Source organism: Arachis hypogaea, chromosome 2 (genome assembly GCF_003086295.3).
Source record: "Arachis hypogaea cultivar Tifrunner chromosome 2, arahy.Tifrunner.gnm2.J5K5, whole genome shotgun sequence".
NCBI classification, from domain to species: domain Eukaryota; kingdom Viridiplantae; phylum Streptophyta; class Magnoliopsida; order Fabales; family Fabaceae; genus Arachis; species Arachis hypogaea.
In genome coordinates, this window is record NC_092037.1 from 63,611,342 (window position 1) to 63,629,060 (window position 17,719).

A 17,719-nucleotide genomic window follows, 5' to 3' on the forward strand; every position below is an offset into this window, starting at 1 on the left:
GAAAGGACTTTGAAGAGGAAGCTAAGAGAAGCTAAAGCACAACTCTCTAGAGAGGACCTGACAGAAATTTTTGAAAAAGAAGAAGACATGGCAGCCGAAAATAACAACAATGCCAACAATACAAGGAAGGTGCTTGGTGACTTTACTGCACCAACTCCTGACTTCTATGGGAGAAGTAAATCTGTGACATTGTTAAGACCAATGGAGTTGATCCCGAGGTCTACAGACTTATGCTTTTCCCTTTTGCTGTAAGAGACAGAGCTAGTATATGGTTGAACTCACAACCTAGAAATAGCCTGAACTCTTGGAAAAAGCTAGTCAATGCCTTCTTAGCTAAATTCTTTCCACCTCAAAAGATGAGTAAGCTTAGAGTGGAATTTCAAACTTTCAAATAGAAGGAAGGTGAATCCCTCTATGAAGCTTAGGAAAGATACAAGCAATTGATCAAAAGGTGTCCTTCTGACATACTTTCAGAATGGAGCATCATAGGTATCTTCTATGATGGTCTGTCTGAGCTATCCAAGATGTCATTGGACCATTCTTCAGGCGGATCTATTCATTTGAAGAAAATGCCTGCAGAAGCCCAGGAACTCATTAAAATGGTTGCAAATAACCAGTTCATGTACACTTCTGAAAGAAATCTTATAAACAATGGGACAACTCAAAAGAAAGGAGTTCTTGAGATTGATACTTTGAATGCCATATTGGCTCAAAATAAAATATTGACTCAGCAAGTCAATATGATTTTTCAGAATCTGACTGGATTGCAAGCTGCATCTGGCAGTACTAAAGAAGCCTCCTCTGAAGGAGAGGCTTATGATCCTGAGAATCCTACAATGGAAGAGGTGAATTACATGGGAGAATCCTATGGAAACACCTACAATTCTTCATGGAGGAATCACCCAAATTTCTCATGGAAGGATCAATAGAAGCCTTAACAAGGCTTTAATAACAATAATGGTGGGAGAAACAGGTTTGGCAATAGCAAACCTTTCCTATTATCTTCTCAGCAACAGACAGAGAATTCTAAGCAGAGCCTTTCTAGCTTAGCAAACATAGTCTCTGATCTATCTAAGATCACCCTCAGTTTCATGACTGAGGCATGGTCCTCCATAAGAAATTTGGAGGCACAAGTGGGTCTGCTGAGTAAAAGAGTCACTAAAACTCCTCCTAGTACTCTCCCAAGCAATACAGAAGAGAATCCAAAGAGAGAGTGCAAGGCCATTAATATGACCAAAATGGTCGAACCTATAGAGGAGGAGGATGGCGTGATTTCCATTGAGGAAGACCTCAATGGACGTCCACTGACCAATAAGAAGTTCTCTAATGGGGAACCAAAGGAATCTGAAGCTCATACAGAGACCATAGAGATTCCACTGAACTTCTTATTACCATTCATGAGCTCTGAAGAATATTCTTCTTCTGAAGAAGATGAAGTTACTACTGAAGAGCAAATTGCTCAATATCTAGAAGTAATCATGAAGCTGAATGCCAAATTATTTGGTAATGAGACCTGGGAGGATGAACCTCTATTGGTCATTAATGAACTAAATGCCTTGGCTCAGCTGAAGATACCTCAAAAGAAACCGGATCCCGGAAGGTTCTTAATACCTTGCACCATTGGCACCATGACCTTTGAGAAGGCTCTGTGTGACCTGGGGTCAGGCATAAACCTCATGCCAATCTCTGTAATGGAGAAACTAGGGATCTTTGAGGTACAAGTTGCAAGAATCTCAATGGATATGGTAGACAAATCAAAGAAATAGGCTTATGGACTTGTAGAGGATGTCTTGGTAAAGGTTGATGGCTTTTACATCCCTGCTGACTTCATAATCCTGGACACTAGAAAGAATAAGGATGAATCCATCATCCTTGGCAGACCCTTCCTAGCCACAGCCAAAGCTGTGATTGATGTTGACAGAGGAGAGTTGGTCCTTCAAATGAATGAGGACTACCTTGTGTTTAAGGCTCAAGGATCTCCTTCTGTACACATGGAGAAGAAGCATGAAAAGCTTCTCTCAATACAGAGTCAAACAGAGCCCCCACATTCAAACTCTAAGTTTAGTGTTGAGAGGCCATCATCATGCTCTGAGTATCTGTGAGGCTCCATGAGAGCTCACTGTCAAGCTATTGACATTAAAGAAGCGCTTATTGGGAGGTAACCCAATTTTTACTTACCTTTGTTAAATTTTTATTTTCCATTGTTATTTTATGTTTTCTTTAGGATGATGATCATGTGGAGTCACAAAAACAAAAGCAAAAATCAAAAATAGCATTGAAAATAGCACACCCTGGAGGATGAGCTTACTGGCGTTTAAATGCCAGAAAGGGTAGCAGAATGGGCGTTAAACGCCCAGTTTGACACCATTCTGGGCGTTTAACGCCAAAAAGGGCACCAGACTGGCATTTAACGCCAGAAAATGGCACCAAGCTGGTTTTAAACGCCAGAAAGGGAAGAAAAGCTGGAGTTAAATGCTAGAAATGGGCAGCAACCTGGCGTTTAACGCCAGGATTGACACTCAAAGGGGCGTTTACACGCCAAAATCCTGCATGGATAAGAAATCCTTGACATCTCAGGATCTGTGGACCCCACAGGATCCCCACCTACCTTACCTCACTTTCTCTCTTCTTCACACCTTCCCAAAACACCCTTCCCCAAATACCCATCACCAATCACCTCCATTCCTCTTCCCCAACAACCCCACCTACCCCACCACTCAAAATTCAAACACTTTTCCTCCCAAACCTAACCCTCACAAACGGACACCCCTCTCTTCCACTCCTATATAAACCCCTCATCACTCCTTCATTTTCATACATCATATACACTTTTCCCCTCCTTGGCCGACCTTTTCTTCAACCTCATTCTCTCCCATTTCATCTTCTTCTCTGTCCTTCTTTCTTCCTTTACTCGAGGACGAGCAAACCTTTAAAGTTAGGTGTGATAAAAGCGTTGCTTTTTTGTTTTTTCATAACCATTTATGGCACCCAAGGCCAGAGAAACCTCTAGAAAGAGGAAAAGGAAGGTAAAAGCTTCCACCTCCGAGTCATGGGAGATGGAGAGATTCATCTCAAAGGTCAATCAAGACCACTTCTATGAAGTTGTGGCCAAGAAGAAGGTGATCCATGAGGTCCCTTTCATGCTCAAAAGGAATGAGTATCCAGAGATCCGACATGAGATTCGAAAAAGAGGTTGGAAAGTTCTCACCAACCCCATTTAACAAGTCGGAATCTTAATGGTTCAAGAGTTCTATGCTAATGCATGGATCACCAAAAACCATGATCAAAGTGTGAACCCGAACCTAAAGAATTGGCTTACAATGGTTCGGGGAAAATACTTAGATTTCAGTCCAAAAAATGTAAGGTTGGCATTCAACTTGCCAATGATGCAAGGAGATGCATGCCCCTATACTAAAAGGGTCAACTTTGATCAAAGGTTGGACCAAGTCCTCCTGGACATATGTGTAGAAGGAGCTCAATAGAAGAGAGACTCCAAAGGCAAGCCGGTTCAATTGAGAAGGCATGACCTTAAACCCATGGCTAGAGGATGGTTAGAGTTCATCCAACGCTCTATTATTCCTACTAGCAACTGATCCAAAGTAACTGTGGATCAGGCTATCATGATCCATAGCATCATGAGTGGAGAGGAAGTGGAGGTTCATGAGATCATACCTCTAGAACTATACAAGGTTGCTGACAAACCTTCCACTTTAGCAAGGTTAGCCTTTCCTCATCACATTTGTCACCTATGCAGTTTAGCTGGAATTGTCATAGAGGAAGACATCCTCATTGAAGAGGACAAGTCCATCACTAAAAAGAGGATGGAGCAAATAAGAGAGCCCACTCATGGACCTCCACAAGAGCATGAGGAAGTCCCCCATCAAGAAATCTCTAAGATGCCTCAAGGGATGCATTTTTCTTCACACAACTATTGGGAGCAACTCAACACCTCTTTGGGAGATTTGAGTTCCAATATGGAGCAACTAAGGATGGAGCACCAAGAGCACTCCATTATTCTCCATGAAATTAGAGAGGAGCAAACAGACTTGAGGGAAGAGCAACAAAGGCAAGGAAGAGACATAGAGGAGCTCAAGCGTTCCATTGGATCTTCAAGAGGAAGAACTAGCCGCCATCACTAAGGTGGTCCCGTTCTTTGATTTCCTTTTTCTTATCTTTCTGTTTTTCGATTTTTATGCTTTATGTCAGTCTATGTTTGTGTCTATTCCTTGAAGCTATGAATGTCCCATAAATCATTTACCTTTCTTAAATGAAAAATGTTCCTAATTACAAAAGAACAAGAAGTACATGGATTTCAACTTTTATCTTTAAATTATTCTAATTATTTTGATATGGTGGCCATACTTTTTATTTTCTGAATGAATGCTTGAACATTGTATATTTTTTATAGTGAAGTTTATGAATGTTAAAATTGTTGGCTCTTGAAAGAATGATAAAAAAAGAGAAATGTTATTGATAATCTGAAAAATCATAGAATTGATTCTTGAAGTAAGAAAAAGCAGTGAATAACAAAGCTTGCGAAAAAAATGGCAAAAAAGAAAAAGAAAGAAAAAGAAAAAAAGCAAGCATAAAAAGCCAATAGCCCTATAAACCAAAAGACATGGGTAAAAGGGATCCAAGGCTTTGAGCATTAATGGATATGAGGGCCCAAAGGAATAAAATCCTGGCCTAAGCGGCTAAATCAAGCTGTCCCTAACCATGTGCTTGTGTCATGAAGGTCCAAGTGAAAAGCTTGAGACTGAGTGGTTAAAGTCGTGATCCAAAGCAGAAAGAGTGTGCTTAAAAACTCTGGACAACTCTAACTGGGGACTTTAGCAAAGCTGAGTCACAATCTGAAAAGGTTCACCCAGTTATGTGTCTGTGGCATTTATGTATCCGGTGGAAATACTGAAAAAAAAGTGCTTAGGGTCACGGCCAAGACTCACAAAGTAGCTGTGTTCAAGAATCAACATACTGAACTAGGAGAATCAATAACACTATCTTATCTCTGAATTCCTAGAGATGCCAATCATTTTGAACTTCAAAGGATAAAGTGAGATGCCAAAACTGTTCAGAAGCAAAAAGCTACTAGTAATGCTCATCTAATTGGAGCTAAGCATCATTGATATTTTGGAATTCATTGTATATTCTCTTCTTTTTAATCTATTTTGTTTTCAGTTGCTTGCAGACAAGCAACAATTTAAGTTTGGTGTTGTGATGAGTGGATAATTTATACGCTTTTTGGCATTATTTTTAGGTAGTTTTTAGTATGATTTAGTTAGTTTTTAGTATATAATTATTAGTTTTTATTGAAAAAATCACATTTATGGACTTTACTATGATTTTGTGTGTTTTTCTGTGATTTCAGGTATTTTCTGGCTGAAATTGAGGGACCTTAGCAAAAATCTTATTCAGAGGCTAAAAAAGGACATCAGATGCTGTTGGATTCTGACCTCCTTGCACTAGAAATAGATTTTCTAGAGCTACAAAAGCCCAATTGGTGCGCTCTCAATTGTGTTGAAAAGTAGACATTTTGGGCTTTTCAAAAATATATAATAGTCCATACTTTGTCCGAGATTTGATGGTCCAAATTGGTGTCAAAACGCTGGTCAGAGACCCTTTTCTGGCGTTAAACGCCAGAACTGGCATAAAAGCTGGAGTTAAACACCCAAACTGGCACCAGAGCTGGCGTTTAACTCCAAGAAAAGCCTATACACGTGAAAGCTTCAATGCTCAGTCCAAGCACACACCAAGTGGGCCCCAGAAGTGGATTTCTGAATCATTTACTTATCTTTATAAATCCTAGGTTACTAGTCATTATAAATAGGACCTTTTACTATTGTATTTGGATATCTTAAGATCTTTAGACCATTTTTGAGACTATCTTTGTATCACTGTTTATCTCTTGATCACGTTTAGGGGGTTGGCCATTCGGCCATGCCAGGACCTTCATCACTTATGTATTTTCAATGGTGGAGTTTCTACACCTCATAGATTAAGGTGTGGAGCTCTTCTGTTCCTCATGAATTAATGTAATTACTACTGTTTTCTATTCAATTCAAGCTTATTCTTGTTCTAAGATATTCATTTGCACTTGGTGGACGAAATTGTGATCCATGTTCTTTTGTACTTGTATGAAATCATTCTTATGGCATTGTTTATTTTCACAACTCCGTTCAACTAACCAGCAAGTGTACTGGGTCGTCCAAGTAATAAACCTTACGTGAGTAAGGGTCGAATCCACAGAGATTGTTGGTATGAAGCAAGCCATGGTCACCTTGTAAATCTCATTTAGGCAGATTAAAGGGTAATTGTGATTATTGGAATAAAATAGGAAATAAATAATAAAAAGGATAGAAATACTTATGTAGATTCATTGGTGAGAATTTCAGATAAGTGTATGGAGGTGCTGTATGGCTCACGGACGTCTGCCTTCCCACTGCTTCTACTCAATCCTTCTTACTCCTTTCCATGGCAAGCTTTGTATAGGGGTTCACCATCAGCGGTGGCTACTTTCATTCCTCTCGGGAAAATGATCCTATGCGGTTGCCAATCGCACGGCTAATCGTCTGGAGGCATCACCCATGGTTGATGGCTACATCCCATCCTCGCAGTGAAAACTAATGCTCACGCACTCTGTCACAGTACGGCTAATCACTGGTTGGTTCCCGCTCCTACTGGAATAGAATCCCTTGATTCTTTTGCGTCTGTCACTAACGCCCAGCACTTGCAAGTTTGAAGCACGTCACAGTCATTCATTACCGGAATCCTACTCGGAATACCACAGACAAGGTGAGACTTTCCGGATTCCCAGGATCCTACTTGGAATACCACAGACAAGGTTAGACTTTCCGGATCCTCATAAATGCCGCCATCTATCTAGCTTATACCACGAAGATTCTGTTGGGGAATCTAAGAGATACACATTCAAGCCTTGTTGCATGTAGAACGGAAGTGGTTGTCAATCACGCGCGTTCATAAGTGAGAATAATAATGAGGGTTATCTAACTCATTAGATTCATCATGTTCTTGGGTACGAATGAATATCTTGGAATAAGAATAAGAGAAATTTGAATAAAAGACAATGGAATTGCATTAATACTTAAGGTACAGCAGAGCTCCACACCCTTAATCTATGGTGTGCAGAAACTCTACTGTTGAAAATACATAAGCAAGAGGTCCAGGCATGGCCGAATGGCCAGCCCCCCTAAACGTGATCAATGATCTCCTAAGATGAAGAATAAAACAAAAATGAGACCAAAGATGATTAATACATTAGTAAATCATCCTATTTATAATAAACTAGCTCCTAGGGTTTACATGAGTAAGTAATTGATTCATAAATTCACTTCCGGGGCCCACTTGGTGTATGCTTGGGCTGAGCTTGATTAATCCACGAGCTGAGGCTTCCCTTGGAGTTGAACTTCGAGTTATGACGTGTTTTGGGCGTTCAACTCCGGATAATGACGTTTTTCTGGCGTTTAACTCCAGAAAGCAGCATGTACTTGGCGTTCAACGCCAAGTTACATCGTCATTCTTCGAATAAAGTATGGACTATTATATATTGCTAGAAAGCCCTGGATGTCTAATTTCCAACGCCGTTGAGACCGTGCCATTTAGAGTTCTGTAGCTCCAGAAAATCCATTTCGAGTGCAGGGAGGTCAGAATCCAACAGCATCAGCAGTCCTTTTGTCAGCCTCTTTCAGAGTTTTGCTCAAATCCCTCAATTTCAGTCAGAATTTACCTGAAATCACAGAAAAACACACAAACTCATAGTAAAGTCCAGAAATGTGAATTTAACATAAAAACTAATGAAAACATCCCTAAAAGTAGCTTGAACTTACTAAAAACTACATAAAAACAATGCCAAAAAGCGTATAAATTATCCGCTCATCACAACACCAAACTTAAATTGTTGCTTGTCCCCAAGCAACTGAAAATCAAATAGGATAAAAAGAAGAGAATATATTATAAATTCAGAAATATCAATGAATATTAATTATAATTAAATGAGCGGGACTTGTAGCTTTTTGCTTCTGAACAGTTTTGGCATCTCACTTTTTCCTTTGAAGTTTAGAATGATTGGCTTCTCTAGGAACTTAGAATTTCGGATAGTGTTATTGACTTTCCTAGTTGAGCATGTTGATTCTTGAACACAGCTACTTATGAGTCTTGGCCGTGGCCCTAAGCACTTTGTTTTCCAGTATTACCACCGGATACATAAATGCCACAGACACATAACTGGGTGAACCTTTTCAGATTGTGACTTAGCTTTGCTAAAGTCCCGAGTTAGTGGTGTCCAGAGCTCTTAAGCACACTCTTTTGCTTTGGATCACGACTTTAACCACTCAGTCTCAAGCTTTTCACTTGGACCTTCATGACACAAGCACATGGTTAGGGACAGCTTGATTTAGCCGCTTAGGCCTGGATTTTATTTCCTTGGGCCCTCCTATCCATTGATGCTCAAAGCCTTGGATCCTTTTTACCCTTGCCTTTTGGTTTTAAGGGCTGTTGGCTTTTTCTACTGCTTCTTCTTTTTCTATATACTCTTTTTAGCCATTTTTTTTCGAATTTCTTCTTTTTCACTGCTTTTTCTTGCTTCAAGAATCAATTTCATGATTTTTCAGATCATCAATAACATTTCTCTTTGTTCATCATTCTTTCAAGAGCCAACAATTTTAACATTCATAAACAACAAGATCAAAAGACATATGCACTGTTCAAGCATTCATTCAGAAAACAAAAATATTGTCACCACATCAATATAATTAAATTAAATTCAAGAGCTATTTTCGAAATTTATGTACTTCTTGTTCTTTTGAATTAAAACATTTTTCTTTTAAGAGAGGTGAAGGATTAATGGAATTTATTCATAGCTTCAAGGCATGGTTACATACTAATGATCATGAAGTAGAGACACAAAACATAGATAAACATAATACTTTAAAAACCGAAAACAGAAAGAAATAAAGAACAAGGAATGAATCCACCTTTAGTGGCGTCTTCTTCTTGAAGGACCAATGATGTTCTTCAACTCTTCTATGTCCCTTCCTTGCCTTTGTTGCTCCTCCCTCATTGCTCTTTGATCTTCTCTTATTTCTTGGAGAATGATGGAGTGTTCATGATGTTCCACCCTTAATTGTTCAACATTATGGCTCAAATCTTCTAAAGAGGTACTGAGTTGCTCCCAATAGTTGTTGGGAGGAAAGTGCATTCCTTGAGGCATTTGTTGTTGATGAACTTCCTCATGTTCTCCTTGAGGGCCGTGAGGAACTTCCCTTGTTTGCTCCATCCTTTTCTTGGTGATGGGCTTGTCTTCTTCAATGGAGACATCTCCATCTATGATAACTCCGGCTGAGTAACATAGATGACATATAAGGTGGGGGAAGGCTAGCCGTGCCATGTATGAAGGCTTGTCGGCTATTTTGTAGAGTTCATTGGAAATGACTTCATGAACTTCCACTTCCTCTCCAGTCATGATGGTATGAATCATGATAGCCCGATCCACAGTAACTTCGGATCGGTTGCTTGTAGGGATGATGGATCTTTGGATGAACTCCAACCATCCTCTAGCTACAGGCTTGAGGTCTAGTCTTCTTAGTTGGACTGGCTTGCCTTTGGAGTCTATTCTCCATTGGGCGCCTTCCACACATATGTCCATTAGGACTTGGTCCAACCTTTGATTAAAGTCGACCCTTCTTGTGTAGGGGCGTTCATCACCTTGCATCATGGGTAAGTGAAACGCCAACCTCACATTTTCCGGACTGAAATCTAAGTATTTCCCCCGAACCATTGTGAGATAGTTCTTTGGATTCGGGTTCATACTTTGATCATGGTTCCTAGTGATCCATGCATTGGCATAGAACTCTTGAACCATCAATATTCTGACTTGTTGCATGGGGTTGGTTATGACTTCCCACCCTCTTCTTTGGATCTCATGTCGGATTTCCGGATACTCATTCTTTTTGAGCTTGAAAGGGACCTCGGGGATCACCTTCTTCTTTGCCACAACATCATAGAAGTGGTCTTGATGGCTCTTGGAGATGAATCTTTCCATCTCCCATGACTCGAAGGTGGAAGCTTTTGCTTTCCCTTTTCCTTTTCTTGAGGATACTCCGGCCTTAGGTGCCATTGATGGTAATGGAAAAACAAAAAGCTTATGCTTTTACCACACCAAACTTAAAATATTGCTCGCCTTCGAGCAATAAAAGAAAAGAAGAGTAGAAGAAGAAGAAGAGAATTTGGAAGAGAGGGAGAGAAGTGGTTCGGCTATATGGGTGAAGAAGGGGTTTGTGTTGTGTGAAAATAAAGAAGAAAGGACAAGTATTTATAGGGAGAGGGAGGGTGGGAGTTCGGCCATGTTGGGTGGGAAAGGGTGGGAAATTGAATTTGAAATTTATGGAGGTAGGTGGGGTTTATGGGGAAGAGGAGGTTGATGTGAATGGTGAATGGGGTGATTGGGAAGAGGATTTGAGGTGATTGATGAAGAAGATTGGGAATTGTGACATGGGGAATCACATCACAAAAACTAGGATTGGAAAGTAAAGTGGGAATATGTTAGGTGGGGATCCTGTGGGGTCCACAGATCCTGGGGTGGGGATCCTGTGGGGCCCACAGATCCTGAGGTGAAAACAAATACCATTCCTTCACCCTATAGGCATGTAAAATGCCTTCATGCATCATTCTGGCGTTCAAACGCCCATTGATGCATGTTCTGGGCGTTCAACGCCCATGTAATGCATGTTTCTGGCGTTGAACGCCAGTTTCATGCTTATTCCTGGCGTTCAGCGCCAGTTTGTCCTCTCTGTGCACCATCCTGGCGTTTAACGCCAGGTTGTTGCTTGTTTTGGGCGTTCAGCGCCAGAATGGTGCTCTGTTCTGGCGTTGAACGCCGGAAAGATGCACCTTACTGGCGTTGAACGCCAGTCTGCGCTACCTCCAGGGTGAAAATTTTTTTCTTCTGTTTTTGACTCTGTTTTTAATTTTTTTTGATTTTTTCGTGACTCCTCATGATCATGTACCTAATTAAACACAAAAATATCATAGAAACAAAATAAAATAAAATTAGATAAATAAAATTGGGTTGCCTCCCAACAAGCGCTTCTTTAATGTCAATAGCTTGACAGTGGCTCTCATGGAGTCACAAGGTGATCAGGTCAATGTTAGTGTGTAGTCCCAACACCAAACTTAGAGTTTGGATATGGGGTTTGAACACCAAACTTAGAGTTTGGTTGTGGCCTCACAACACCAAACTTAGAGTTTGACTGTGTGGACTCTTCTTGACCTTGAACTGAGAGAAGCTCTTCATGCTTACTCTCTTTTGTCACAGAGGGATGGCCATGTGCCTTAAACACAAGGTAGTCCCCATTCAATTGAAGGACTAACTCTCCTCTATTGACATCTATCATAGCTTCTGCTGTGGCTAGGAAAGGTCTTCCTAGGATGATGCATTCATCATCTTCTTTCCTAGTGTCTAGGATTATGAAATCAGCAGGGATGTAAAGGCCTTCAACCTTTACTAGCACGTCCTCTACTATTTCATAGGCTTGTCTCATTGACTTATCTGCCAATTGTAATGAGAACAAGGCAGGTTGTACCTCAATGATCCCTAGCTTCTCCATTACAGAGAGTGGCATAAGATTTATCCCTGACCCCAGATCACATAGAGCTTTTTCAAAGCTCATGGTGCCAATGGTGCAAGGTATTAAGAACTTGCCAGGATCTTGTTTCTTTTGAGGTAGAGTTCTCTGAATCCAAGTATCTAGTTCACTAATGAGCAAGGGGGGTTCACTTTCCCAAGTCTCATTACCAAACAACTTGGCATTCAGCTTCATGATAGCTCCTAAATATTGAGCAACTTGCTCTCCAGTCACATCTTCATCCTCTTCAGAGGATGAATAGTCTTCAGAGCTCATGAATGGCAGAAGGAGATTTAATGGAATCTCTATGGTCTCTAGATGAGCCTCAGATTCCTCTAGATCCTTAATAGGAAACTCCTTCTTGCTTGAAGGACGTCCCAGGAGGTCTTTCTCACTGGGATTTTCGTCCTCCTCCTCCTTAGTGCATTCGGCCACTTTGATTAAATCAATGGCCTTGCACTCTCCTTTTGGATTCTCTTCTGTATTGCTTGGGAGAATACTGGGAGGAGTTTCAATAACTTTCTTACTCAGCTGGCCCACTTGTGCCTCCAAATTTCTAATGGAGGATCTGGTTTCATTCATGAAACTGAAAGTGGCTTTTGACAGATCAGAGACTATATTGGCTAAATTAGAATTATTTTGTTCAGAATTCTCTGTCTGTTGCTGAGAAGATGATGGATATGGCTTGCTATTGCCTAGCCTATTACGTCCACCATTGTTAAAACCTTGTTGAGGTTTTTGTTGATCCTTCCAGGAGAAATTTGGATGATTTCTCCATGATGGGTTATAGGTATTTCCATATGGTTCACCCATGTAATTAACCTCTGCCATGGCAGGGTTCTCAGGATCATAAGCTTCTTCAGAAGCTGCCTCTCTATTACTGTTGGATGCATGTTGCAATCCATTCAGATTTTGAGAGATTATGTTGACCTGTTGAGTCAACATTTTGTTCTGAGCCAATATGGCATTCAGAGCATCAATTTCAAGAACTCCTTTCTTCTGAGGTACCCCATTATTCACGGAATTCCTCTCAGAGGTGTACATGAACTGGTTGTTTGCAACCATGTCAATGAGTTCTTGAGCCTCTTCAGGCGTTTTCTTCAGGTGAATAGATCCACCTGCAGAATGGTCCGATGACATTTTCGAAAATTCAGAGAGACCATAATAGAATATATTCAATATGGTCCATTCTGAAAACATGTCAGATGGACATCTTTTGGTCAGCTGCTTGTATCTTTCCCAAGCTTCATAGAGGGATTCACCATCTTTTTGTTTGAAGGTTTGAACATCCACTCTCAGCTTGCTCAGCTTTTGAGGAGGAAAGAATTTGTCCAAGAAGGCAGTGACCAGCTTATCCCATGAGTCCAGGCTATCCTTGGGTTGTGAATCCAACCATACTCTAGCTCTGTCTCTTACAGCAAAAGGGAAAAGCATGAGTCTGTAGACTTCAGGATCAACTCCATTTGTCTTTACAGTCTCACAGATCTGCAAGAACTCAGTTAAAAACTGATAAGGATCTTCAGATGGAAGTCCATAAAACTTGCAGTTTTGTTGCATTAAGGCAACTAGCTGAGGTTTCAGCTCAAAGTTATTGGCTCCAATGGCAGGAATGGAGATGCTTCTTCCATCAAACTTGGACGTTGGCTTTGTGAAGTCACCAAGCATTCTCCTTGCATTATTATTATTATTTTCGGTTGCCATCTCCTTCTCTTGTTCTAATGTTTCTGAAAGGTTACCTTTAGAATAATTAAATTTAGCTTCTCTTAATTTTCTCTTCAGAGTCCTTTCAGGTTCTGGGTCAATTTCAACAAGAGTGCCTTTATCCCTGTTCCTTCTCATATGAAAGAGAAGAGAACAAGAAAAGAAAGAGGAATCTTCTATGTCACAGTATAGAGATTCTTTTATGTTAGTAGAAGAAGAAGGGGGTAGAAGAATGAAGAAGGATGGATTCGGATTTTTGGATGAAGAGAGGTGAAGAGAAGTGTTAGTAATTAAATAATTAATTAGAAGAAGAAAAGAGAAAGAGGAATTCGAAAATAATTTTTGAAAAAGAAGTTAGTAATTTTCGAAAATCAGAGATAAATTGTAATTAAAATTAAAACATGAAACAATTAATTAATTAAAAAGAATTTTTGAAAAAGAGAGAGATATTTTCGAAAATAGAAGAGGGAGAATTAGTTAAGTGGTTTTGAAAAAGATAAGAAACAAACAAAAAGTTAGTTAGTTGATTGAAAAAGATTTGAAATCAAAATTGAAAAAGATAAGAAGATAAGAAGATAAGATATTTTGAAATCAAATTTTTGAAAAAGATAAAATTTTTGAAAAAGATAAAATAAAATAAAATAAAAAAATAAGATAAAATTTTGAAGAAAAAGATATTTTGAAAAAGATTTAATTTTTAAAATGACTTAACTAACAAGAAACTACAAGATAAGATTCTAGAATTTAAAGATTGAACCTTTCTTAACAAGAAAGTAACAAACTTCAAATTTTTGAACCAATCACATTAATTGTTAGCTAATTTTTGAAAATATGATATAAAGATAAGAAAAAGATTTTTGAAAAATAATTTTTAAAATTTTCGAAAATAAATAAAAAATGAAAAAGATATTATTTTTGAAAAAGATTTTGAAAAGATAAGATTTTTAAAATTGAAATTTTGACTTGACTTGTAAGAAACAACTATTTTGAAAATTTTTGACCAAGCCAATCCAAAATTTCGAAAATTTGGAGAAAAATAAGGAAAAGATATTTTTTTTTGATTTTTGAAATTTTTAATTATGAGAGAGAGAAACAACAAAAATGCTCAATGCATGAAATTTTTAGATCAAAACAATGAATGCATGCAAGAATGCTATGAATGTCAAGATGAACACCAAGAACACTTTGAAGATCATGATGAACATCAAGAACATATTTTTGAAAAACTTTTGATGCAAAGAAAATATTCAAGACACCAAACTTAGAAATTTTTAATGCTTGGAAAATATGAATGCAAAGATGCACATGAAAAACAAGAAACAACACAAAACAAGAAATCATCAAGATCAAACAAGAAGACTTGTCAAGAACAACTTGAAGATCATGAAGAACACTATGAATGCATGGGATTTTCGAAAAATGCAAGAAAAAATTTTAAAACATGCAATTGACACCAAACTTAAAAATTGACTCAAGACTCAAACAAGAAACACAAAATATATTTTTATTTTTATGATTTTATGATTTTTTTGTATTTTTATTAATTTTTTTTCGAAAATAATGTTAGGAAAAACGAAAAAGAAAAGAAAAATTTTGAAAAAGATTTTTGAAAAGAAAATTACCTGATCTGAGCAACAAGATGAACCGTCAGTTCTCCATACTCGAACAATCCCCGGCAACGGCGCCAAAAACTTGGTGGACGAAATTGTGATCCATGTTCTTTTGTACTTGTATGAAATCATTCTTATGGCACTGTTTATTTTCACAACTCCGTTCAACTAACCAGCAAGTGTACTGGGTCGTCCAAGTAATAAACCTTACGTGAGTAAGGGTCGAATCCACAGAGATTGTTGGTATGAAGCAAGCCATGGTCACCTTGTAAATCTCATTTAGGCAGATTAAAGGGTAATTGTGATTATTGGAATAAAATAGGAAATAAATAATAAAAAGGATAGAAATACTTATGTAGATTCATTGGTGAGAATTTCAGATAAGTGTATGGAGGTGCTGTATGGCTCACGGACGGCTGCCTTCCCACTGCTTCTACTCAATCCTTCTTACTCCTTTCCATGGCAAGCTTTGTATAGGGGTTCACCATCAGCGGTGGCTACTTTCATTCCTCTCGGGAAAATGATCCTATGCGGTTGTCAATCGCACGGCTAATCGTCTGGAGGCATCACCCATGGTTGATGGCTACATCCCATCCTCGCAGTGAAAACTAATGCTCACGCACTCTGTCACAGTACGGCTAATCACTGGTTGGTTCCCGCTCCTACTGGAATAGAATCCCTTGATTCTTTTGCGTCTGTCACTAACGCCCAGCACTTGCAAGTTTGAAGCACGTCACAGTCATTCATTACCGGAATCCTACTCGGAATACCACAGACAAGGTGAGACTTTCCGGATTCCCAGGATCCTACTCGGAATACCACAGACAAGGTTAGACTTTCCGGATCCTCATAAATGCCGCCATCTATCTAGCTTATACCACGAAGATTCTGTTGGGGAATCTAAGAGATACACATTCAAGCCTTGTTGCATGTAGAACGGAAGTGGTTGTCAATCACGCGCGTTCATAAGTGAGAATAATAATGAGGGTTATCTAACTCATTAGATTCATCATGTTCTTGGGTACGAATGAATATCTTGGAATAAGAATAAGAGAAATTTGAATAAAAGACAATGGAATTGCATTAATACTTAAGGTACAGCAGAGCTCCACACCCTTAATCTATGGTGTGCAGAAACTCCACTGTTGAAAATACATAAGCAAGAGGTCCAGGCATGGCCGAATGGCCAGCCCCCCTAAACGTGATCAATGATCTCCTAAGATGAAGAATAAAACAAAACTGAGACCAAAGATGATTAATACATTAGTAAATCATCCTATTTATAATAAACTAGCTCCTAGGGTTTACATGAGTAAGTAATTGATGCATAAATTCACTTCCGGGGCCCACTTGGTGTATGCTTGGGCTGAGCTTGATTAATCCACGAGCTGAGGCTTCCCTTGGAGTTGAACTTCGAGTTATGACGTGTTTTGGGCGTTCAACTCCGGATAATGACGTTTTTCTGGCGTTTAACTCCAGAAAGCAGCATGTACTTGGCGTTCAACGCCAAGTTACGTCGTCATTCTTCGAATAAAGTATGGACTATTATATATTGCTGGAAAGCCCTGGATGTCTACTTTCCAACGCCGTTGAGAGCGCGCCATTTAGAGTTCTGTAGCACCAGAAAATCCATTTCGAGTGCAGGGAGGTCAGAATCCAACAGCATTAGCAGTCCTTTTGTCAGCCTCTTTCAGAGTTTTGCTCAAATCCCTCAATTTCAGTCAGAATTTACCTGAAATCACAGAAAAACACACAAACTCATAGTAAAGTCCAGAAATGTGAATTTAACATAAAAACTAATGAAAACATCCCTAAAAGTAGCTTGAACTTACTAAAAACTACATAAAAACAATGCCAAAAAGCGTATAAATTATCCGCTCATCAGCACTTCAACATGATGAATGTGATGATCAAGTGACACTCATCACCATTCTCACTTATGAATGCGTGCCTGACAACCACTTCCGTTCTACCTGAAAACAAGCTTGAATGTATATCTCTTGGCCTCCTGGTCCATGATGCATGGTTGCCTCTCCTGACAACAGAGCCTTCCATTCTGTGAGATCAAAGTCTTCATGGTATAAGCTAGAATCAATTGGCAGCATTCTTGAGATCTAGAAAGTCTAAACCTTGTCTATGGTATTTCGAGTAGGATCTGGGATGGGATGACTGTGACGAGCTTCAATCTCGCGAGTGCTGGGCGCAGTGACAGTGCGCAAAAGAATCATTGGATCTTATTCCAACACAAGTGAGAACCGACAAATGATTAGCCCTACGTAACTCGTAGCCGGACCATTTTCACTGAGAGGACGGATGGTAGCCATTGACAACGGTGATCCCCCAACATACAGCTTGCCATGGAAAGGAGTATGCATGACTGGATGAAAGCAGTAGGAAAGCAGGGATTCAAAAGGAACAAAGCATCTCCATACGCTTATCTGAAATTCCTACCAATGAATTACATAAGTATCTCTATCCTATTTTATGTTTTATCTGTCTTTTAATTATCAAAATCCCATAACCATTTGAATCTGCCTGACTGAGATTTACAAGATGACCATAGCTTGCTTCAAGCCGGCAATCTCTGTGGGATCGACCCTTACTCATGTAAGGTATTACTTGGACGACCCAGTGCACTTTCTGGTCAGCTACGCGGAGTTGTGAAGAAAGTGTATGAGATCACAATTTCGTGTACCAATGTGCAAAACCAGATTTGCAAACCTCAGATATAGTTCTTCAGTATAGGTCGATTACTTCTTTGAAAGAAAGTAT

At 39.3% G+C, this 17,719-nt stretch overlaps 1 non-coding gene across 1 annotated transcript; it reads right to left on the reverse strand.

The window, feature by feature from the left end:
- Positions 1-362: 362 nt before the first annotated feature.
- LOC112768128 (small nucleolar RNA R71) lies at positions 363-466 on the reverse strand. The gene has a single exon (XR_003185572.1). It is a non-coding gene; the product is annotated as a small nucleolar RNA R71 (small nucleolar RNA).
- Between the last annotated feature and the right edge of the window lie 17,253 nt (positions 467-17,719).